This window comes from Oncorhynchus nerka, linkage group LG7, assembly GCF_034236695.1.
Source record: "Oncorhynchus nerka isolate Pitt River linkage group LG7, Oner_Uvic_2.0, whole genome shotgun sequence".
Lineage (NCBI taxonomy): Eukaryota > Metazoa > Chordata > Actinopteri > Salmoniformes > Salmonidae > Oncorhynchus > Oncorhynchus nerka.
The window spans coordinates 34,678,343-34,702,941 of record NC_088402.1 but is presented as its reverse complement, the minus strand read 5'-3'; the positions used below and the strand labels follow the sequence as shown (position 1 = coordinate 34,702,941).

The window sequence follows — 24,599 nt, the reverse complement described above, 5'->3', positions numbered from 1 at the left end:
ACAAACCAGACTCTTTCTACCCAACAACCCTCTCCCCCTTATCCTTCCGCCTAAAACGAACACCCCTGCGCTCAACCTCTGCCACGCCCCCCCCCCCCCTCCCCCCTCCCTCCTGCACACGCGCACTCCATGCCAGACTCACAGCTTTGGGCACTTTGCCAGCCAATGCAGCAGCAGCTAAGGGAATCGAAAAGAAAGAAAGAGACTGTACGAGAGGGAGAGCGAGAGAGGGAGGAGAGACAATTTGAGAAAAGAACATCATCCCCTTTACCCCAAATCGCAATTTTTCCTTTAACCCCCACCCTTCTCTCTGTATAGAGTTCCTCACCTCACATCACCATTGATCCAGAGGGATTCCACAGCAATGCACACACACACACACGTTGTTACAAGTAGCATAGTCGGACCACAGTGACAAGACGGGGGGCAAGAGGGGCCTCCTACCCCAAAAATTCAGCACACAGGGAATTAACAGGCCATGCTAACATAAGGCACTCTTTTGTAACCCCCCTCATCCACCCTCCCCCTCCTCTTCGGCATTCTACTACAGCTGTGCCACACCACAAAGAAGTGTGCATAAGCGACCCCTCCCTTCTCCTGCACCCCCCCCAAAAAGTACACATTTTTTCCCTCTCCCCGTAGTTGTAAAAATAAACACACATACTTACTTTCTGGGGGCCCCTCGAAGGTACTGAAGGTACTGACCCACACAACTGGCTTTTTTTTTATTTTTAGGAATGCATTTTCATTACACTACCCTTATCTAAAAAAAGTGTGTGTGTGTGTGTGTGTGGGGAAGAGAGGTAGGGTATGGGTAGAGGATAGAGGAAGATTGAGCAGAAAAAAGATGAGAGCTCTGACACGCTACCCTGACATAATGCCAACCCTTAATTCCCCCCATCGCCCATCCCCCCCACCGACACACACCATTTTCTTTATGCGCACGCCACTGCTGCCTGTCGATCAGAACAGAGCATGCACACACGCCAAAATGTCCGCCTCTTTTTTTTGTGTGTGTGGGGGCACCTGAAAAATCCACCACATCCAGACACCTTAACGTCAATATGTCTGCACAATCGGTCCACCAATGCTGCTTGGCATAACTGGTTTGGAGAGTTGACCAAACAGGACAAATGCCAGATGGTGGGGTACAATAGTAATAAGACCATTTGCAACCACACGGTGGAATCTGCAGCTCATTTCACGCATGATCTGCATCATGACAATTCATTTGGCTGATGCAACTCCTGCACCTCACCGTCCCAAACACGCTGGTAGCACCACATCTTTTACCCAGGGTGAGAGAGAGAGAGAGAGAGAGAGCGAGCGAGAAAGAGAGACTTTGAGGGAGAAGACAAGGAAATTCTTCACCTCCTTCTGACTCAACTTCACACAAGACTATGAGATCTTCCTCTTTTTCAAATTTCATTTTTTGAAACAATTAGTTTCGTCTGATGGTGGGGGGCGCTTATCGCAGAGGCGCAGGGGGGGTGTTTGCCATCACCACCCCGCCCCCTCATCTCCATCCTGTGATCCTGGCCAAACTCCCAAAAATCTCTGGCTCTACCCATCCAGCTCGTCTGATCACCCACCAGCTCAATTGGCTCAATTAATCATTTTCCTCTTCACCGCATCGGATGCCAAGCGAGCGTTACGGGCATACAAAATGGCCGCCGTCGCCATAACCCAAGTGGACACTTACCCTTGTGAAATGCATATATTTGTCATTATCAGTATCATAACAGTTATCCTCATGACCGTAACGACCGGTTACACCTCTAAGTAATGTATGGAATTTGTGGTATGGAATCACAAGGCTGTGGGCTGTGACTCAGTTAGGAGTTATTAAAGCCTGGTCACAGGGTCAGACAGGGTGAGCATTGCAAGTGTCTGGGGATGCGGGTGGCTGCTGGGTTCGGGGATCTTTTTGGAAACGCATGATCCAGTCCTGCTATACCCACTTGGCCTTTTATGTGGTTTGGAGGCACTACTATGTACATATGCTGAAATCAGAGGAGTCTAATTTATTAACTAGCTTGCATAATCCACAGACTTCAAATCAAAGTTGTATTACAGCGTTTCATGGCATTTCTCCAAAGACCAAGTTCATGCGGTTGAGGTATAGGTGCCTATTTGTAATGGTCTGTGAAGTAATGCTGAGTGATTAACCAACATTTCGGTTATTTTTATCAAATTAACATGACCTAAATTGGTTAAATTATTTGAACTCCATTTTGTTTGTTTATTTTATGAGATTTCAATGCTCACAATGTTATTTTTTGTCGATACATTAGATCCAGACTGAACTGTGCAATGTAGTAGGGAGATGTGGCCAATATTCTACATAGTTTAGTGCACAAAACGTGGTAATTAACTGCAATTACCATAATCCATTGTGCATCTATTTGTCTGGTCTGGGTTTCTTTTATGCCTGCTACTGAAGAGACAGAAGAACGTGCGATTGTGAGGGGATATAGAGAGCAGCTGTTGCTTCACATGATCGAAGTGATTGATAGTTGGTATAGACCATTCATGAAAGTATTCAGACCCCTTGACTTTTTCCACATTTCGTTAAATTATTCTCAAATTGATTGAATTGTTTTTTTCTCTCTTCAATCTACACACATTACCCCATAATGACAAAGAAAACAGGTTTTTGGTCATTTATTTTAAAAAACAAACAGGAAATATCACATTGACATAAGTATTCAGATCCTTTACTCAGTACTTTGTTGAAGCACTTTTCACAGTGATTACATCCTAGAGTCTTCTTGGGTATGACACTACATGCTTGGCACATGCTTGTATTTGGGGAGTTTCTCCCATTCTTTTTTTGCAGATCCTCTCAAGCTGTCAGGTTGGATGGGGAGCGTTGCTGCACAGCAATTTTCAGGTGTCTCCGGAGATGTTAGATCGGGTTCAAGTCTGGGCTCTGGCTGGGCCACTCAAGGACATTCAGAGACTTGTCCCATAGCCACTCCTGCGTTGTCTTTGTTGCATGCTCATGGTCGTAGTCCTGTTGGAAGGTGAACCTTCACCCCAGTCTGAGGTCCTGAGCGCTCTGGAGCAGGTTTTCATCAAGGATCTCTCTTTACTTTGCTCCGTTCATCATTCCCTCGATCCCGACTAGTCTCCCAGTTCATGCCGCTGAAAAACACTCTCACAGTATGATGCTGCCACCACCATGCTTCACTCTAGGGATGGTGCCATGTTTCCTTCAGATGTGACACTTGGTATTCAGGCCAAAGAGTTCCATCTTGATTTCATCAGACCAGAGAATCTTGTTTCTCATGGTCTGGGAGGCCTTTAGGTGCCTTTTGGCAAACTCCAAGCAGGCTGTCATGTGCCATTTACTGAGGAGTGGCTTCCATCTGGCCACTCTACCCTAAATGCCTGATTGGTGGAGTGCTGCAGAGATGGTTGTCCTTCTGGAAGGTTCTCACATCTCCAGAGGAACTCTGGAGCTCACCCAAAGTGACCATTGAGTTCTTGGTCGCCTTTCTGACCAAGGCCCTTCTCCCCAGATTACTCAGTTTGGCCGGGCGGCCAGCACTAGGAAGAGTCTAGGTAGTTCCAAACTTCTTCCATTTAAGAATGATAGAGACCACTGTGTTCTTGGAGAACTTCCAATGCTGCAGTATTTTTTTGGTACCCTTCCCCAGATCTGTGCCGACACAATTCTGTCTCGGGGCTCTACTAACAATTTCTTCGACCTCATGGTTTGATTTTGCGCTGTAAACTGTGGGACCTTATATAGACAGGTGTGTGCCTTTCCAAATCAATTGAATTTGCCACAGGTGGACTCCAATCAAGTTGTAGAAACATCTCAAGGATGGTCAGTGGACACAGGATGCAACGGAGCTCACTTTCGAGGAAAGGAAAAACAATTTAATCAACTTTAGAATAAAGGCTGTAACGTAACAAAATTGGGAAAAAGTGAAGGGTCTGAATACTTTACGAAGGCACTGTACTTAAAAGAACAACAAAACAGTGATTGTCAGACAGCATAGGCAGCAGCTCTATAGAAATGATGATGACTTGGAATCAAATAAGTCATCAAATAAAACGAACAAACACAACAACTGAAATACTTTATTAAAGTAATGTGAATAAATTATGGTTAATAAGTGATAAGCAGCAATGGGCCGTCACTACAATCATGCACATGCACACCCAAATAATCAAAAGTGAAAACCGTGATTATTTTTTAATAATCAAATGGAAACCGAACTGACTTGAAATAGCACTAATCACTCAGCACTACTGTGAAGTGAAAAGAGAAGTGTTGAGTCAATTTCTCTGAGGCTATAGGGCAGAAATCTTTCAAATTTGAGCTCAGTGCCCATGGCCATTGATGGCTGACCAATCTCCAGTTTCACATTCCTAGTTCCAAAGCAGGGTAGCCATAGACATAGGTTGTTGTGCTTGTGCCACAGATAAATATAAAACTGTATGAGGAGAAATACTGGCTCTCCATTGTGATTCATGGATTTCTGAAAGACATCCGATGAAGCTTTCTCAAACTGGTGAACATTTACTAACCAGCTGAACATTGCAATAATGCTATTGGAATAATGACACCTGACATCATGTGTAGGTCATATCACTTGACAGATTTCCGTTGCTGAAAAATGCTTCCTACACGTGACTGGTGTTTTTAAAATTGGCCGTGACCCACGAGTATCCCTCACGTATCCTCAGAGTTTGAGTACCTCTGAATTCCACAAGCTGTTTACGACCCTAGTATCAAGGGATCAGATAAGGGCCTATTTTCATTAGTGTAGCTGTGTGCTCCGAACTTCTGAGGGATATTTATGATTTTCAAAATCGGCGGCAGACCTGCATTTCTGCACAATGGAGACAAAGTCCAGATTTAAAATGGTTTAGCTGCCCTGCTTGGGGTTGAAGGTCAGCACGACAAACAGCCAATCCTTTGTGATTAGGATAGCAGTCCTATGGGGTTCCGCAAAGCAGAGCCGAGACACAGTGAACTCGCTTTCACAGGCGACAACGCACTAGATGAGAGTGCGACATCCCCAAGGGCACATAAAACAGAAATATTACTTCAGCAGCAGACACTGGCTTCATGATCTCATACTGCAGCCATTCCTGTGCCTCGTAACTCCACAGGAGACGATCACAGGTGACAAAACACCATAAAGGGTCAGAAACGCTGGGGTTGCAGAAGTCCTATTTCTGCCTTTCCCTCCATTTCACTCAAAATCTCTTCGGTTTAATAGCATTTGCAGATGATCCATCCATCCTTCTTGCTTTTATAGTGCTTATAGTTAAGGGAAATGCATTATTGGGGAACTTGAGCTTATGGTTCGCAGCGCCAAAATGCCAGAGATGTAGAGTTCCAATGCTTCATTTGAGGCCAAAGCTTGGTTTCTACAGAGCTTTCCTACAAGAGTTCGAAACCCATTCCTTGTTAGTAATTATCTAACCTTGTATTGGTTTCCAGGATTGGTGACCCAAAAATCAACATTGATTGATGAGTTCATAAAACAAAACGGTAATCTAGTTTATAGAAATCAATACTATGATTGGCATTGGTCTTCTGATTGGAATGAATCTCTTGATGCAGTTGTATGCAAAGAGAAAAGATTACACTACGGAATCGGCAAATGTTGTAGGCAGAAAGACAGTGGTGGAAGCATACAGAGAGAGCGTCTAAATCCCAAACTTCCAGCAAATGTAGAAGAGATGTAGACAACCCCATTTTATCAGTCACCAATAAATTCACTGGAACACTAAGGCAAGGCAGGGACTTGGAACAATGCACCGATTAGCTTTAAGAGTTGCTGGGAGGTATACTGTTAGCTTGGCTTTTTGCGCTAATCGTTGTGCAACTACAAAGAAAAACAAAACTGGTGATGGTAGTGGATAAGCTACAATTTCGATAAGGAGACATTACATGGTATCAATAGCAGCTAATGCCGACTTATGTGAAACCATTTACAAATAAATAATACAATCCATCAACACAAAATCTACACATTTAAAATACATATTTTCTGGAAGAACTGTCAGTGCTGTGGGTATGGTACATACAGATCACAGGTAAAGGTCACATTAGTTGGACAAGAAGTGGCAGTCCATAGATCACATTTATTATGCTCTTTTAGCATACATTAAGATAACGAATGTTAATTAATAGAGCCTCGGACAGAGCAGTGACATGAGCCCATTTAAGTCCAAAGCAGGTTCTCATCACTGGTAGCTAGTTTTGTGTCACATTATTGGGTGATTTAGTTGCCATGAAATCAACAAACTGCTAGCAAACTACTAAAATACTTATTGGTATTCTACAACGACAATGTTTGTTGTTAGAAGGGAATTTGAGGCCAACCGTATCACAATTGTTGTGCTGATGAAGATATGTCTGGGAACAGGAAAAAACAAAACAAAAAAAACTGCACAGCAGCTTTGAAAAGCCAATGGAAGGTCTGGGCAGGAGCGCCGCGGTTAAGCTCATTGGTTAATGTATTAATTGGACCTACATCCTGATCAACCCACACACTGGCAGCCCTGCCATATATTACTCAGATCTGGGGGCTGCTGGGAATATGACCAGAATTTGCATACGGTTAGTTTCTGACACTAATGAGGCCAATTAGGCGGATGGCGCCCATGGCCACAGAGTTGTAATTGGTTGGCATGAACTGCTCAGGAGTTATGGATAACAAGATGTGGGATTGAAGCCAATAGTAAGCACTGCAACTGTGAGAAGATGCTGTAAGTCTGTCAACATATTTCATATTGGTGGTTCTTGTTTATATACCCTCAGGTTGAGTAAGCCTATCAAGAGCTAGACTGACAGAGAAAATCAGTCTCACATATCAGAAGCAACAACATCCACATAAAAATGGCATGGAGAGGTGGGCTTCCAAATAAATATAAACACATATATATATATATAAACACATATGTGCACACCAACATAAAATACGAGCCATCTACAGAACACCAAACATCAAAGATACTCAACACCAAATGTACGCGTCTCGCCTCCCGCATCGATACACACCTCCCGTTCCCACCACCCCTGCTCAGGCACAACACTTAAACACACCTCTGGTCTTCATTAAACAAGACAACCGCTCATTGTGGTAGTTGCCACGACAACCGACCCCCTTCTATTTTCAAGCCATGCCACTAATCAATTCCTGTTACACTGTCGCCTGAGGGAGGGGTGGCTAGGGAGGAGGGTGGTAGTGGTGGTGAAGAGGGTGGGGAGGTGGGGCTGGGCAGCGGTAGCGGCAGGGGGCAAAGGGGAGGAAGTGTGTGGGGGTGTGAAGTTCGGAGACAAAGAGACAAACGTGAGCCCCGAGGTAGCTGACTGACATGGCGGAGCTCAACAGTGGCCTTGATGGACCATCCATGGTAAGCAGCAACACTATCTGGAAGAGGAATGAATCCTCAACCATGGCTGTGTTCATCAGTTTTAAAATATAGGTTGGAAATATTTTTTGCAATGTAAAACATCCATGTAGTCCCTCCTTTCAGTTAAGTCAGTTTTCTTCCAGTTGGTGCCAAATGAACACAACACAGGATTTCCTTCAAATAAGTCTGCCTCACAGTCTGGGTGTTTGGAGACTACTATACGGACGGTAACAGATGAGAACCCAAAGGGCCATGGTTACCAATCACACACTAAATGGGTCCAGGACCCAATGAGTTTAGGTTACCTAGCAGAGAACAAATCGGTCCAGAACTCAATGGGTCATGGTTCCCACAGAACCAGTTATCCACTGCTGGAGCACACGTTATAAAGAAGGCGATGCAGGTCAGGCCAAAATACAGACAGACAGACAATCTGTACGCCTATAGAAAGGACACCAAACAATGTGTTTTTTTCCCTTCCATAAGATGAGCATACACTAGCTCAGAGGCCCTATTAAATAGGCTAGTTTCCATTATTCCATTTTGGAAAAGCATAAATGACAATCCATGGCCACAAAGATCAGATGGGAAGAATGCCCATTAACAAAATGTGTCGTCTCAAAGACAGGTGTGGGATATTCATAGTGTTACCCTAAGCACCATATTCCACAACCAACATGTTGGACAAATGTTTCGTCGTATATCCTGGGATCGTGATGACATTGGTTACTCTACCTTCAGCTCCAGTAACTTCTCTACATTGAACCTGAATGGGAAATCACTACATTCATTTCAATAGAACATATATTTTATTCAGCCCTTCCAGGAAAACCAGGAAGAAATGACTGGGTACCGAGGAGTGAATATTAAACTGACAATTTTCAAAGTGTTAATACATTTTATCCAAAATGATTTAATGTCAAATTCGTTTTTTGAAGAATAATATATATTTTTAAACTCCATAGCGGTCTCCACTGAAACATTGCGCTGTTTTCCAGCCTACAGTGCCTTCAGAAATAAGTCAAGGGGTATGAATGCTTCCACCTTTTGTTGTGTTACAGCCTCAATTCAAAATAGATTAAATAGATGTTCTCCCCTCACCCATCTACACACAATACCCCATAATGATAAAGTGAAAACATGTTTTTAGAAATTGTTGCAAATCTATTGAAAATACAGAAATATCTAATTTACAAAAGTATTTACACCCTAGTCAATACTTTGTAGAAGCATCTTTGGCAGTGATTATAGCTGTGAGTCTTTCTGGGTAAGTCTCAAAGCTTTCCACACCTGGATTGTGCAACATTTGCCCATTATTTTTTGAAAAATTCTTGAAGCTCTGACAAATTGGTTGTTGATCATTGCTAGACAACCATTTTTAAGGTCTCGCCATAGATTTTCAAGTAGATTTCATTCAAAACTGCATCTCGGCCACTCAGGAACATTCACTGTCTTCTTGGTAAGGAACTCCAGTGTAGGTTTGGCCTTGTATTTTAGGTTACCGTCTTGCTGAACAGGTAAATTCATCTCCCAGTGTCTGTTGGAAAGCAGACTGAATCAGGCTTTCCTCTAGAATTTTGCCTGTGCTTAGCTCCATTCCGTTTATTTTTTTTATCCTGAATAACTCTCCAGTCATTAATGATTACAAGCATACCCATAACATGATGCAGCCACCAATATGCTTGAAAATATGGGAGAGTGGTACTCCGTAATGTGTTGTATTTGATTTGCCCCAAACATAACACATTCTATTCAGGACAAAGTGAATTGCTTTGCCACATTTTTTTGCAGGATTACTTTAGTGCCTTGTTGCAAACAGGTACATGTTCTGTAATATTTGTATTCTGTACAGGTTTCCTTCTTTTCACACTGTCAATTAGGTTAGTATTGTGGAGTAACTACAATGGTGTTGATCCATCTTCAGTTATCACAGCCATTAAACTCTGTAATGGTTTTAAAGTCACTATTGGCCTCCTAATTAAATCCCTGAGCAGTTTCCTTCCTCTCTGGCATTGGTTAGGAAGGATGCCTGTATCTTTGTAATGACTGGGTGTAATGATACACCATCCAAAGTGTAATTAACAACTTCACCATGCTCCATGATTTTCAATGTCTGTTTTTTTATACATTTACTCATCTACCAATAGGTGCACTTCTTTGCAATGCATTGCTTAAAACCAAGTCCTAAAGCAATGGGACTCTGTAAATCTTCCTCAGATTATTACCAATCCCACAAGGTATGACTCCAAACCCCCAGGAAAGGCTACTCTTCTTGATGTTATCCTCACAAATAATCCTGATAGGTCATTACAGAAAACACCAGACTGATACCTTAGTGATCCCTGTTTTACAGCCTGTGTTTGTAATGGCTGCTCAGCGAAACAACCTGTCCTGATTTGTCATAGACGATTGCTAAAAAACTTTAATGAGTAAGCCTTCCTTCATGAACTGGCCTCTGTAAAATGGTATAGAATCAGCTTGATCCCCTCTGTCGAAAACACTTGGACCTTATTTTTTGATATTTTCAGTGATATTGTTAACAAACAAGCCCCCATAAAGAAAATGAGAATAAAAAATAAAAATAGGTTCGGCCCCTGGTTTGACCGTGATTTTGCAGAGTTACTCCACCTCAAGAATTTCATTTGGCGAAAGGCTTGGAACACGCATACTCAGGCTGACTGGCTTTCTTTCAGGCAAATGAGATATAAGTGCACTCAGGCTATCCGGAAAGCCAGTGTTAGTTACTTTAAGGAGCAGTTCTCTGTGGGTCTAAACCCAAGAGAGAGAACTTGAACCGTTCTGGAAAATGGTTAAAGATCTGGAGAATAAACCCTCCTGTTCACAGCTGCTCATGTCCCTTAAAGTTGATCTGGTTGTTACTGACAAGAAGCACATGGCTGAGCTCTAATCACCACTTCATGAAGTCAGGATTCCTATTTGACTCAGCCATGCCTCCTTGCCCGTCCAACATTTCCTCATGTCCCACTCCTTCTAACAAAGTTTCTCCCTGCAGGCAGTCACTGAGTCAGAGGTGCTAAAGGAGCTCCTGAAACTTGACACCCCAAAAAACAGTGCAGTGTATATAGTCAGAAAATCTGCTGTCTCAGCCACTGCCTGTCATCAAGGGAGTACCCCAAGGCTCAATCCTTGACTCCACTCTCAATTTACATCAACAACATAGCTCAGGCAGTAGGAAGCTCTCACATCCAATTATATACAGATGATACAGTCTTATACTCATTCTGGGGAGGGGCCAGCTGTGTTAAATGCTCCACAACAAAGCTTTCTTAGTGTTCAACAAGCTCTCGCTACCCTTTACCTTTGTTTTGGAGATGTTCAGAACAAGGTTGTGGGGTTTGGTAAGAAAAATGCCCCTCTCCCCACAGGTGTGATTACTACCTCTGAGGGTTTAGAGCTTGAGGTTGTCACCTCATACAAGTACTTGGGAGTATGGCTAGACAGTACATTGTCCTTCTCTCAGCACATATCAAATCTAAAGTTAAATCTAGACTTGGTTTCCTTTATCGTAACCGCTCCTCTTTCACCCCAGCTGCCAAACTAACCCTGATTCAGATGACGAACCTACCCATGCTAGATTACGGAGACATAATTTATAGATCGGCAGGTAAGGATGCTCTCGAGCGGCTAGATGTTCATGTACCATTCGGCTATCAGATTTGCCATCAATGCTCCTTATAGGACACATCACTGCACTCTATACTCCTCTGTAAACTGGTCATCGCTCTATACCTGTCGCAAGACCCACTGGTTGATGCTTATTTATAAAACCCTCTTAGGCCTCAGAGATGAGTTAGTCAATCATAAATCTGGTTAAACACTATTATTACACACAGAGTAAGTCCATGCAACTTATGTTTACTCCTGAAATTATTTAGGCTACCATAACAAAAGGGGTTGAATACCTAGACTCAATACATTTTTGCGTTACATTTTTTATTAATTTGTAACAAATTTAAAAAACATAACTTCACTTTGACATTATGGGGTATTGTGCGTAGACCAATGACAGAAAAAAATTATATTTAATACATTTTAAAATTCAGGCTGTACCACAACATAATGTGGAAAAATTCAAGGGGGGTGAACACTTTCTGAAGACACTGTATTCAGACAAATAGGTTCCATTTCGGAGTGTGGGTCATATGGACATGACGTTGTGCTTTCATAGATGCTGATTTTGGTGTGCATATGTCAACCATGGAACCCTTTCACTTTAAGTGAGCCATACACATGCATGCCGACAAACAGTACTGTGGCGTATACATTAGGCAGCATACAGATGAACTAATTCTGATTTTTACTGACACCGGATTCTCACTGACCTACGTTACAGTAACGTAACTGCATAACATTGACTAGTGACACTGCTATTCGAGGTACTCTGCCTCTTCACGGAGGAATTGGAGAGGCAAGGGTAGAACAAAGGGCATTGAGTCATAACCCATCCCAAGTCATTGGTTTAGCATGAAAACAAGTCTACTCTAATGAATAGAGTTTCGTTCATTAAGAATGTGTGGTTACCCCCACGATTACCAAACTGCGTTGAACCTCTGTAGCCTACTAAAGCCACCACATGTATTTCTGGATGTGGCTGTTGCGTTTCTCAGACCCAACACCCAAACTTTGTCACTGTTTGCATAAATTAGTGTCCTGTTCCTTTAAAAGCAGAGTTACAATTCTGTTCACTTTTATTTTTTTATTACCCAGAGTACTCAGCGCAGTCAAAATGCGAGCGAGCCAGTCTAAGCCGGTTTGTAACCTCAGGGTATGGAATTATCTCTTAATATGTAGCCGTTAGTGGTCAGGACGTCACACGAAGACAGTGAGAGAGAAAGAGTCAGAGTGAGGTTGGGAGGGAGAGAGAGAGAGAGAGAGGAGTGGGGAGTGGGGAGGGGGGCAATGAAGCCCCTGTGCTTTCAGGGCAGAAAGAGGAAAAGCTACTTCTTGCAAGACGCTGATTCTAAACCTGGCATCTTGACAAAAAGGGATCATTGCGGAACTTCAGACCACAGGGTGGGGCATACGTTGTTTAAACAAAAAAAAATTCAATAGGAAAAAATGCTGGAACATAGGCCATCTGGAGAGACGGAGGTAGCAGTGAGATTTATAAAATGGGGCAGTGAGGGTATCGATGTCTTCAGTGAAGACATCAACACATGCCTATAGACGCACACAAAAAGGCACAAGAAACACATCACACCAAACAGACATACAGGCAGGTTTTCTACATTAAACCCTGTGAACCCTGACCCCTTGAATCACATAACTGATACTCTTATGCCGGATGCACACTACACAACTTTCAAAATCCTAACGTCGTTGAGCCTCTCACATTAAGTGACCGTATTTCCTGTATGTTTTTGTCTTGCCAACGTAGTGGTGCGCACGCTCAACGATCTGGCACAGATGGGTTGTCACACACTACAAGATTCTTCACATGGTCATGAGGATTCTCCATACCACCATGCTGTCTTGCGAAAAAACAACGATGTGATTAGATTGATTAGACGCTTTGGTTAAAGGCAAGTATAAACACATACTAATAGTCATGGCTCCTGCTCGAGAGTCTACAAATTCTGGGTGACGCGAAACAACCTCTCACAGGCTTCTTTGACGAGCACTCATTGGCTATTGCTGATCGCCATTCTCAAAAAACTTGTCATTGCACATCTCACACTACAAGAGCATTGCAGATTTTGTTCCGATAAAATCAAACATGTTTGAAAATATTGGGATCTCTGGGACTGCTCAAAGACAGGATCGGTAGCCCTGAGAGTGCGTCTCTAAACCGCTCACATTAAATGAGTGTCGGTGACGGGACACGGACCCCGAGTAGGGAACTGGACAGACAGTGACATTCAATAATGCCTTGCACTCTCTTGCCTGCATCTAGCTGATATAGGGTGTAATCATTAGTTGCAAACGAGAGTTTCTATTGGACAAATTCAGGTATATTTATCCCCATTTTGTGCGGTTGGCTTCCATTTAAGAAACGTTTTCAACAGAATTGGCGGAAAGAATACACCCCTGATCACACAGTTCACTTTCATAGCAGCCACATTGTATTCCGTCTCACATATCTCCTCTCAAATTCTCCCTTCGCTTGAGTACTTCAGTACTTCAATGCACAACAAATCAGCTGTATTTGACCAGACGCAACACACAGCCTACATCGTTTCCACCATTTTAGCTAAAGTAACGTAATAGAACTAACACGTTAGTAAACCCTTTACAATCCTGCAGTAAAGGTAGTGTACAGTAAGCCGTTACAACGGGGGCCCGGTGGCAATTATTTAGTAATACCAAAAGCTTACCTCGACTTGGAAGAGTTCCAGTATTGTGTTGGAAAGTTATAGCGAGCTAGCTAACATAGCATCCCTCTGTTTGAATAGGGTGTTTCAGTGTGCTAAACTAGCTAGCTGCATTTGCTAGCTAAGTGAGTAAAAGAGTGTCAAACAGAAGAAAAAAAATCTCTAGCTTCTTTATTTTGGAAGAAAATTTGTTCAAAACTGTTCTCCTATTGTCTTTCTCTGAGTCAACTACCTCACCACAATTTATACTGTGCAGTGCTAGCTAGCTGTATCTATGCTTTCAGTACTAGATTAATTCTCTGATCCTTTGATTGGGAGGACAACATGTCAGTTCATGCTGCAAGAGCTCTAATAGGCTGAAGGACATCCTCTGGAAGTTGTCATAATTACTGTGCAAGTCTATGGATGGGGATGAGACCCATATTCCTCCTAGGTTTTGTGTTGAAGTCAATGTACTTAGAGGAGGGAAGCTTGCAGTCCTCCGGCTACACCATGGTGCTACCCTACAGAGTGCTGTTGAGGCTACTGTAGACCTTCATTGCAAATAATGTGTTTTAATCTATTATTTGTTGACATGTAATTATATTTATTATAGTCATCTAAAAATTTGAACTTTAAAATGTTTTACCATTTAAATGTGTATTAAATTCACTGAGGAGGATGTTCCTCCCCTTCCTCCTCTGATCCTTCACTGGTATACAGTCACACACAAAAGGACAACACAAGATCCCACTATACAGGGCCAGGTGAAAATAGGTTACAGGAAGAGAGATGGGAGCTACAAAGAAAACATCTTGCTCGTTTCCGATGCCATCTGTGGGGTGACACCACAAACAGAAAATATTTGAGGTCTGGCCACCACCACACAAAGGTGCCCTACGGCAGAAGGCAAACTGTAGTTCTCATCATGGTCAGCTGATGCTGCCATAAAGGACAATGATGAGGAAATATCTCAAGGGGCAGAATAGCAAATCTGTTCCAGTGCATAAACATGCTCATATGAGAGGAAGAGGGCTGTGGTTAAAGACAACGAGGACATAGCCCTGTATTTTCAATAGTGAGTAGCACAGGTGAAGGACATATAGTCACATGAAGACAGTGTTTCCAGACCTGGTCCTCAGGGACCCGCAAACATTGCACATATTTGTTCCATTCCACCACTCATGAGCACACCTGATTCAATGAATCAACGGCTGAATTGACTAGTTGAATCAGGTGGGCTAGTGCTGGAATCAAACACATATAGTGCATTTGGAAAGTATTCAGACTCCTTGACTTCCATATTTTGTTAAGTTACAGCCTTATTCTAAAATTGATTCAATTGTTTTTTCCCCCTCATCAGTCTACACACAACACCCCATATTGACAAAGCAAAAACAGGTTTATGCTAGTTTATAAAGAATTTAAAAAACAGAAATATTACATTTACATAAGTATTCAGACCCTTTACTCAGTGCTTTGCTGAAGCACCTTTGACACTACAAGCTTGAAACACCTGTATTTGGAGAGTTTCTCCCATTCTCTGCAGATCCTCTCAAGCTCTGTCAGGTTGAATGGGGAGTGTCGCTGCAAAGCTATTTTCAGTCTCTCCAGAGATGTTCGATCAGGTTCAAGTCCGGGCTCTGGCTGGGCCACTCAAGGACATTGAGACTTGTCCCGAAGCCACTCCTGAGTTGTCTTGGCTGTGTGATTAGTGTCATTGTCCTGTTGGAAGGTGAATCTTCTCCAGAGCGCTCAAGACCTCAAACTGGGGCACAGGTTTTCATCAAGGATCGCTCTGTACTTTGCTCTGTTCATCTTTGCCTCGATCCTGACAAGTGTCCCAGTCCCTGCCGCTGAAAAACATCCCCACAGCATGCTGCTGCTGCCACCACCATGCTTCACCATAGGGATGGCGCCAGGTTTCCTACAGACGTGACGCTTGGCATTCAGGCCAAAGACTTTAATCTTGGTTTCATCAGACCAGAGAATCTTGTTTCTCATGGTCTGACAGTCCTTTAGTTGCCTTTAGGAAACTCCAAGTGGGCTTTGATGTGCCTTTTACTGAGAAGGGACTTCTGTCTGGCCACTCAAATCATATTTTATTGGTCACATACATGCGTTTAGCAGATGTTATTGCTGGTATAGTGGTGTAGTGCTGCAGAGATGGGAGAACCTTCCAGAAGGATAACCATCTCCACAGAGGAACGCTAGAGCTCTGTCAGTGACCATCCGGTTCTTGGTCACCTCCCTGACCCTTCTCCCCCGATTGCTCAGTTTGGCCGGGCAGCCAGCACTATGAAGAGTCTTGGTGGTTCTAATCTTCTTCCATTTAAGAATGATGGAGGCCACCGTGTTCTTGGGGACCTTAAATGCTGCAGACATTTTTGGGTACCCTTCCCCAGATCTGTGTCGACACAATCCTGTCTTGGAGCTCTACGGACAATTCCTTCGACCACATATGGCTTGGTTTTTGCATGCACTGTCAACTGTGGGACCTTAAATTAGACAGGTGTGTGCCTTTCCAAATAATTTCCAATCAATTCAATTTACCACAGGTGGACACCAATCAAACAGGATGCACCGGAGCTCAATTTCGAGTCTCATAGCAAAGGGTCTGAATATTAATCTATGTAAGGTATTTCTGCTTTTAATAAATTAGCAAAAATCGCTTTGTCATTATGGGGTATTGTGTGTAGATTGATGAGGATTTTGTTTAAATTGTAGAAATATGTCTAACATAAAAAAACTGTAGAAAAAGTCAAGGGATCTGAATACTTTATGAATGCACTGTACATTGAGAAACGCTGTCCTGAAGGAGAATCTGAGATGGACGCCATAGAGTCTCCTTCACCTACTGGCCTTAATTCTCTTTACACTAGGACACAAAGAGGAAAGAAATGAAAACTACAGTATAAGTGTACTGGACTGGTGTTCACTGTTAACAATTCTGTTACTACTACTTTTCTGGCTGATTCATAACAGCACAGACATCCCTACAAATCAGTGAAGGGGACAGTGTTTGGATGACAGGGAATGATACACATGACAGCCAGGACACGTCCTGACTGTCAACATTGGGAAAAGTTCAACATTGGGGGGAAAAAGGTCAAAAGAGCGGGAAAAGGCCAAAGCCGTGGCAGGATATGCGTTCCACAAAAGGTCACAGCGTCAAAGTGGTATGATTTGTGTGAAAGGTATATTTTGGTGGACAAAAAAAACATTGTAGAAAGTGACAATTAAATTAACTTCATTTAACAAGACATGGGACACCAAAAAAATTTAAATTATTTTTGTAGGGTGTAACTACGTCTAAGTAATTTTCAAATTACTTTTTTTTGGTTGAAAGATGTGAAATGTACACAGTGCAACAAAAGGAGAGCTACAGTAGTGTAGCACACCAGCCACACAATCTACCGCAAGAAAATGTGAGATTCTACTTCCTGCCGGATCTGGGAAGTGTTAAAAGAAGGGAAACACCTTCTCATTGACAGGTGGGAAGAGTTACTTATGTCAATATATAGTGTCACTTCAGACTCTTGAGTCCAATATAGAAATTCCTACATACAAAACCTGCCTACACATCACCCCCTCTCTTCGTCAACCCAAGTCTGAGGGGGTACTCTTGCATAATTGTCTCCTCATCTACATGGAGATGCTACAAGTCTATAAAGCAGTATTTTATACATGGTCATGTAAAAAGTAGAAATTTCATGTAACCTTGCTGTTAACCCTCCATGTTCCTCCCACTGTCAATCCATCTTAATTTGAGTGTCATGCAAATGATAACCGGACCAAGCATAGACACCACTTCTTCTTCAGTCCATCAGCCTTTCATTTTCCCAACTCATCCCCTTCATGCACACCTCCCAGCCTACCTTTGCAGTGAAATCATTTTCATTTTAAGCTCTTAACAAACAGAAAACACAATTAATCAAAAGGGAATACCCAGAAATGGGGATGTAGTGAAAGCCTACTGGGAGGCAAAACTACTCATCCAGAACAACGGTGCCAATTAGCCACCATGGTGCCATACGCATTTAACCTTTATGGTCACTGACACAATGGCAGAGGTTCAACACAAGAGAACACAGTGGCATTAGGACCCCTGTGGACCTAAAATGTTCTTATGAAAGGAGTCATTCAAAAAGGTCTCACTTTGTCTGATCGAACCAATTATAGGCTACTCTGTTCACACTATTGAGCTGAACGGTACTGGGCTGAACGTTACTGGGCTGAACTGGTTACACATCCACCATCTTTGCTGGAACTGTGCTGGAAAGGACCATGTGAAAACAAAATACATATTCCAGCACAACAAGGTTTGGGTATTTTACCAGATAAAATGACTAAGAAAAAAGTATTATTTACAGCAACGGCCTGGGGAATAGTTACATGGGGAGGGGGGGGGGATGAATGAGCTAATTGGAAGTTGGGGATAATTAGGTGACGATGATGGTATGAATTTAGCCAGGACGCCGGGGTTAACACCCCTACTCTTACGAGAAGTGCCATGGGATCTTTAGTGACCACAGAGAGTCAAGACACCCATTTAATGTCCCATCCGAAAGACCGCACCCTACACAGGGTAATGTCCCCAATCACTGCCCTGGGGCATTGGGAGATTATTTTTTTGGACCAGAGGAAAGACTGCCTCCTACTGGCCCTACAACACCACTTCCAGCAGCATCTGGTCTCCCATTCAGGGACCGACCAGCACCAATCCTGCTTACATTTGGAGGCAAGCCATCAGTGAGATGCAGGGTGGTATGCAGTTGTCTGAAAGGGTACGAGTCATCTGGGACCTGGTGATGCTTGGCGACCACGTGTTCCACATGAGTTCCACAGCTGCGTTTTGCTTATCGAGCAAAAACGTTGGGGAGGTCTGCTAATTAAGCGTCGCAGGGAGCCATTCATCTGGGCTGATTGTTTCTGCACAGGGTTTAATCAGCCTCGCGTGAAGCCCACTGAACAACACAGCCACCCCCATTCAGGTGTTAACAAGGCCGTGACGCCAAACATACACACTTAACATGCAAAACCAAGCATTCTTGAGACCCATTCGCAAACCAATTACATCCCATGCTGCTATTGAATGAAATTGATACTCTTCTTCTGGGTTTGCTGGCTAAGGCCCCGTTAAAAGAAGGGGCATTCCAATGTGAGTAGTAAAGGTACCTTTTTCTTTGACTGACAACAAATAGGCCAATGCAATACCTGTGTAATATCTGTGGGAAAGACTAGCCAATTACTTTCCCATCTCACTTCCATATTCAAACAATGGTTTTCGGTAAACCAATGGCTATGTGTAAGTATGTATAGCCTGCAGCTGTTGGGGATTTCATATAACCTACACATTTTTGGTTCACGACTTACACTGAACAGAAAGCACATTACAAGCAAGGGTATCCCACAATGCATGCCTCGGCACTCCTCTTTGGGAATGCCCTGGCTCTCACTAAAACTGAAGTCTTTTTCATTGATACTCACCAACTTGAACCGGGACTGGTTTCAATTATAATTATTTCAAGGAACAGCATAGGTTAAAGGTTCAACCATAAACTATATACGCAAATAAGGGGACATCACTTGCTGTGCTGACCTTTCATGACCTGTGGACAGCGAGAAAATGGCTAAAACCAACACGGCATTACAGTGATCTTCTCAATACTAAGTTACCGTACCAGGTTGCATTGTGAATCAACTGCAATATTGTTTGAAAAACATTGTTACTGGACATGTCAGAAGAAAATAGAAGCCTGTGAGGACACATTTTTCTGCACTCTCCTTTCATTTTACACACGTTGCTATGCAAGATGGATCCCTTGTTTATTGCTACACTTCACATACATTCATTAACATCGCACATATCAATCAATAATCTACTGTCGACAAGGCTTCTCCCCCTCAAAGGATTTTCACTTGGGCGGATTCTTAAATAAACTTAATTTTCCTGATTAAGATGTAATTATACAGATTTCTCTCCCCTCAAACGGAGAGCGTTTATATCTTAATTCAAGTAAGTATGGACCCCTAAATGAGCATAGATTTTAAATGGGGTCCCTCTTCCACGACTGAAAACACAAGGACGGCGTTTCATTGGACACAGCAGCTTTCAGAAGATATCACAGGCTGTGTGCTGGGTATGACAATCCTTTTGCACTGCAAATGTATTTGAGCTTAAATAACATAGGCCTACTTGAATGCTGGACAATAACATAGCAAAGCTAGTGGTACCAAAGCCGACTGACAACTGCAAATTTGACCTCCTTTAAATAAAAAAATTACAGCTACCGTCCTAATTTACACTACCTCTTCATAAAATCATCTCTGATAAAAACTTAAGTGGAAAAGCCGCTGAACCATAGCTTCTCCAGACCAATAAGTGGCACACTCTCTGTTGATATTTTGCAGAGAGCTTCCTGTACACTGTCATAGGAAAGTCTGAGGTAATGGTGTTGTCATGACTCTAGGGTAGCCTATTGGTTAGAGCGTTGGACTAGTAACCAGAAGGTTGCAAGTTCAAATCCCCGAGCTGACAAGGTACAAATCTGTCGTTCTGCCCCTGAACAGGCAGTTAACCCACTGTTCCTAGGCCGTCATTGAAAATAAGAATTTGTTCTTAACTGACTTGCCTGGTTAAAAATTTTTTTTTTAAATGACTCTGCTTTTGTATAGAATCAAATCACATTTTATGTCACCTGCGCTGAATACAACAGGTAGACCTTAACGTGAAATGCTTACTTACAAACCCTTACCCAACAATGCAGATTGTCTTTTAAAGTAAGAAAATATTTGCTGAAAAAATAAATAAATAAAATAAAAATAAGAAAAGTAACAAAATAACTAACGAGGTTATATACAATGGGGTACTGGTACCAAGTCAATGTGCAGGGGTACAGGAACCAACAGCTGGTGAATAGCTGGTGTCAAGGCACACAGGCTTTATCTGTGAGAGTTCCAGTCTCCTGCCAAACCCAGGGCCATTGAGTCAATCGGGACATGCCAACTCAGTGGTAGGGTCATCACACACACACACACCAAAAATGAGGGTCTCTTGAAACAAGCACTGAGTGTCTGACTCAATGGGTGAGTGCAATCAACATTGTACTTTTCACCACACCACGTGAGAAAAATACATTCCCCATAAAAAGGTAATGAGATCAATATTAGGATAGTGAATATGCGAGGGACTCCACCACAACATGCTCCTTTCATCAGGGGTCATTGTGGCTGGATCCTAAGTACATCAGTGGAGGGCACCTGGTCTATTGTTACCCAACTGCAGGTGCACTGGTCCCTTATTTAGAGCCTGTCACTTTGTTGTGTTTGAACAAAGGGGGTGTTTAAAGGGCAGCCTGTTTATTTTCTCACCTTTTTTCTTTTGACCAAGGTCAATGATCCTGAAGCAGAGCCAAGGCCACTTACATTGAGTTCTGTTGTGATCTTTCCCTCAAAAAATGATAAAGCCTACATAAACTGTCCAGTTTGTCTGATGTAGGCCTACAATCTTCTTATAAGCCATGTTTGTTTGGAACATATTTGTTCCCAGGAGAGGAAGCAGTTGCTTATCCTTAAATGAGATGCAGAGGCTGATAGTTTTAACGGATTATAAAAATGGCATCTGTAGGTTCTATTGAGCCAAGGGACTGGCTTAGCCATGATTTGTGATAGATCTGAAATACTGCATTCATGATACACATCTACAGAAACCAAACCGTGTAACGTTTAACAAGGCATTAGCTCGACCTTTCTTTGTGGAACTGAATCTGTACGGTGGGAATTTGTAAGAGTTGAATCTTGGCACAACGTCGCATCAAAAATGCAGGAGGGCGAGTGACGGAGGCCTGATGGGCATTGCTACACCAGGCAGTCAGTTGCGATAAGGCACCGTGGAAATTAAAAGTGTGCACACTGTGAAATCCCTTCATGGGCAGCTCCAATCTGCTGGAGCACATCAATTGTGTTAAAGAACTGCAAACAAATCAAATAAATAAATAACATTGTATGTAACATACTACCTAAACTGAGTAAACCCTCCTTGATTATGAACTATCGATGCTCTATATCAGGGACAGCATTCACAAATATGCTAAAACAACCCCACAAAAATGACAAGACATTTGTAATGGATTCCTCTTCTACCCCATGTAGTTGAGTGTGATCAGGGCCATAGCTTTCTCCATACATATACAGTGTGGGAAGGAGCAGATGGATGGTAGAGTGATACACATTGGGAGGACATGGCGATGGCTGTTCCATCATTGACAAAGCAGTGCCGTAACCGTCCATTCATACTGCTCGACAGTGTTCAACACCAGGGACTACCATTCAGAGACTGCAGACTTTCATTCATAGAGAAAGGGAGAGAGAAAGGTAGACAGAAATGAGCACTGGATTTCCCAGGGCTCAGAAAGGACTGTACTTCTATATTTTTTTTCTGGTAGAATTGAGTGTCTGGTGGGTGACAAAGCACAGGTGAAATACATCTCAAAAATGTATTGTAGGCTTATAAAGACAAAGGGAAATGTAAATAAACAAATAAAATCTTCAGACAACAAGACCCACGATGCAGGATTCATGTTTAGATGTGTTTACCCTTCATTCTTGCATATCTTGGATTGGTAAAGATACAGCTGGTTATGCATCTCTTTTTCCATATATGATTGAAAGAAAATACTTCCTCTTGGCTGAAATTTCAACTCAAAAATAACTTGACATTGCACCTGAATACCCCTGTGTAATTCTGAAGTTGAGACCCCAAAATAGAGCAGACATAGGGTATATTTGAAACTTTTAGGAATGGGTCCTCCTGCGTTCAGAATGGGCCCACCTGTGTTCCAACTAACAGCAGTCTTCATCAATTCCGCTGAGACTTTTCCTTACATTGTTCCATAAAACTGTAGCATATAATTAGACCTATATAGACACTTAGGAGCTCCCGCGGTCAGATTCATTCTTAGAAAGTAATTCAATGAGTGAAGAGTAGAATAATTGACATTTAATTCAATCTCAGTCTTTTGGCAATCTGTTAACCATCGATAGGCTAATATAATGGGTTAGGACTATTCTCATTGGGAACAAATGTATATTGCAATTTATTCTCTTCCAACAGCTGCCTGGCAAGTGAGTCTACATATGGGCCACGAAATGTTGCCAAAGCCGCATGAGTACCAGACAGTTCAGCTTGTCCCGGTTCAGTAGCCTTGGCTCTACCCAAACCACCTATATAAATAAATTAGGCGCTCTCTCACTATTGACTTTTCTGCTGCACCGAGAATAATAGCCAGCACATATTAGCTAATTTGCGTTTCTTTCCTAACGTCATCTAGGCATCTACTGCCGTTTATCAGTGGCTGCCCGTTGGTTACAATCAATACATACATTCGCGTGAATTAAATTTCAAGTCTTACATGTCAAGCAGCCATTTGCGTGCATATGGAACCAGTTGAGAGCACGTCCTCACTTACATACATGGCTGATGCATTTTCGGATTTTTCCTCTAATTGTACAGCCATCAACTACAATGCACACTAGCTTTGGCTACTCGCTGCGCTCTCCACACAGCTCTGTGAAACTACCGCTTGGTCTTGTGTCTACAAGTACCACTACATTGGTAGTACACATGGATAATCTTAATACAAGGGGTTTTAAAGCGAAAAATGTGGGTATATTTGGAGGATTTTACCGTGTGCACATGCACTGCTTGTGTAGCCTACCGGGCGCACACAGAGCATTCTCCGCCAATATGAGTTAACCCCTAGAGACTCGAGATGAAACAATGAAACGGATTTGAGACATTCACTACAATGTTGCTATTACCCGCATGTTTGATATTTCTCTAAAAACGTTCGTTTCTTTAACATGTGTTCCTTATGACAATGCGCGACATGTATAAAAAATGCCTATCAAATTATCCCAGACCTTGATTAGTCACTTTCAACCGTTGGTTGTTGATGGCTTGCAAATAAACTTGCATCAATATACGAACCATGCTATGGTATTGTTTGTCTTTGCGCCACATTTACCCCTGAGTCACCACTATAACGTTGGATGTGATTATTACTACCCCAAGTAGAGTTCACTCTACCACCCGTAAGAATCCAAATCCTGCCGCCGCAATTTCAAAAATGATATTCCATTTTAGCTAGGCCTCATCCATATCCTCGGACTCACCTGACTCGCCTTTACCCCTCAGGTTCCACAAGCTCAGGGTTCTCTTTCCGATCCTGAAGCGCTGCAGTAGCTCCTCACGACCAGGCACCGGCAGGCAACACAAAAGCTCTGATTGGGCCTCAACGAGCGCTCATCCCCTTGGTCTCAGCCCAGACAGACGGGTTATTGGTCGGCGGCTGTGTCGGAGGCGCGCCCCTATTATTATAAGGTGTGTGTTTTTGTCTATGTCTAGAGGGGAGGGGACAAAAAGCACTGAAATGATGGGAACTAAATGGCTTGTTATGGGCGCCGTGTCCGCAGTACAAGGCAAGCGTACTACATTGACAGATAAAGAGTGGACAACAGTATTAAGTCCCTCTTCATTCAGCGATGGCCATCGACTGGATCTCCGAGGAACAATGCCCTTTCTACGACTCATCTTGAACCTAGTATTTTCGTGACTTGTAGAATCGCTTTTCTACCAAGAAGAACACCCGATTAAACGCTTGATAGTCTGTCTATACGGCAGTAAATCATATGCGTAAAAGCGGAAATTAAATAAATCAATTTGGTGTTATTTCATTTATATTTTTCAAATTGTAACTTGTTTAACACAATTTAGGAATTGTCAAAATAATATATAGTCTATATACAAGGCCTACGTATAATGCATATTCATAGACAAGATCATGTCACATCTGTATCCTATCCTTTAGGCTACAATAGAAATGAGATCGATTATTGTGA

At 42.6% G+C, this 24,599-nt stretch overlaps 1 protein-coding gene across 2 annotated transcripts in view; it reads right to left on the bottom strand.

Moving 5' to 3' along the window:
* LOC115132725 (transcriptional repressor p66-beta-like) overlaps positions 1-24,070 on the bottom strand; it is a 41,362-nt gene extending 17,292 nt beyond the window's left edge. For both annotated transcript variants that reach the window (XM_029665448.2, XM_029665449.2), the window contains exon 1: positions 23,874-24,070. The gene's annotated coding sequence lies outside the window, so the exon portion shown is untranslated. The remainder of the gene's footprint in view (positions 1-23,873) is intronic.
* Positions 24,071-24,599: the final 529 nt, after the last annotated feature.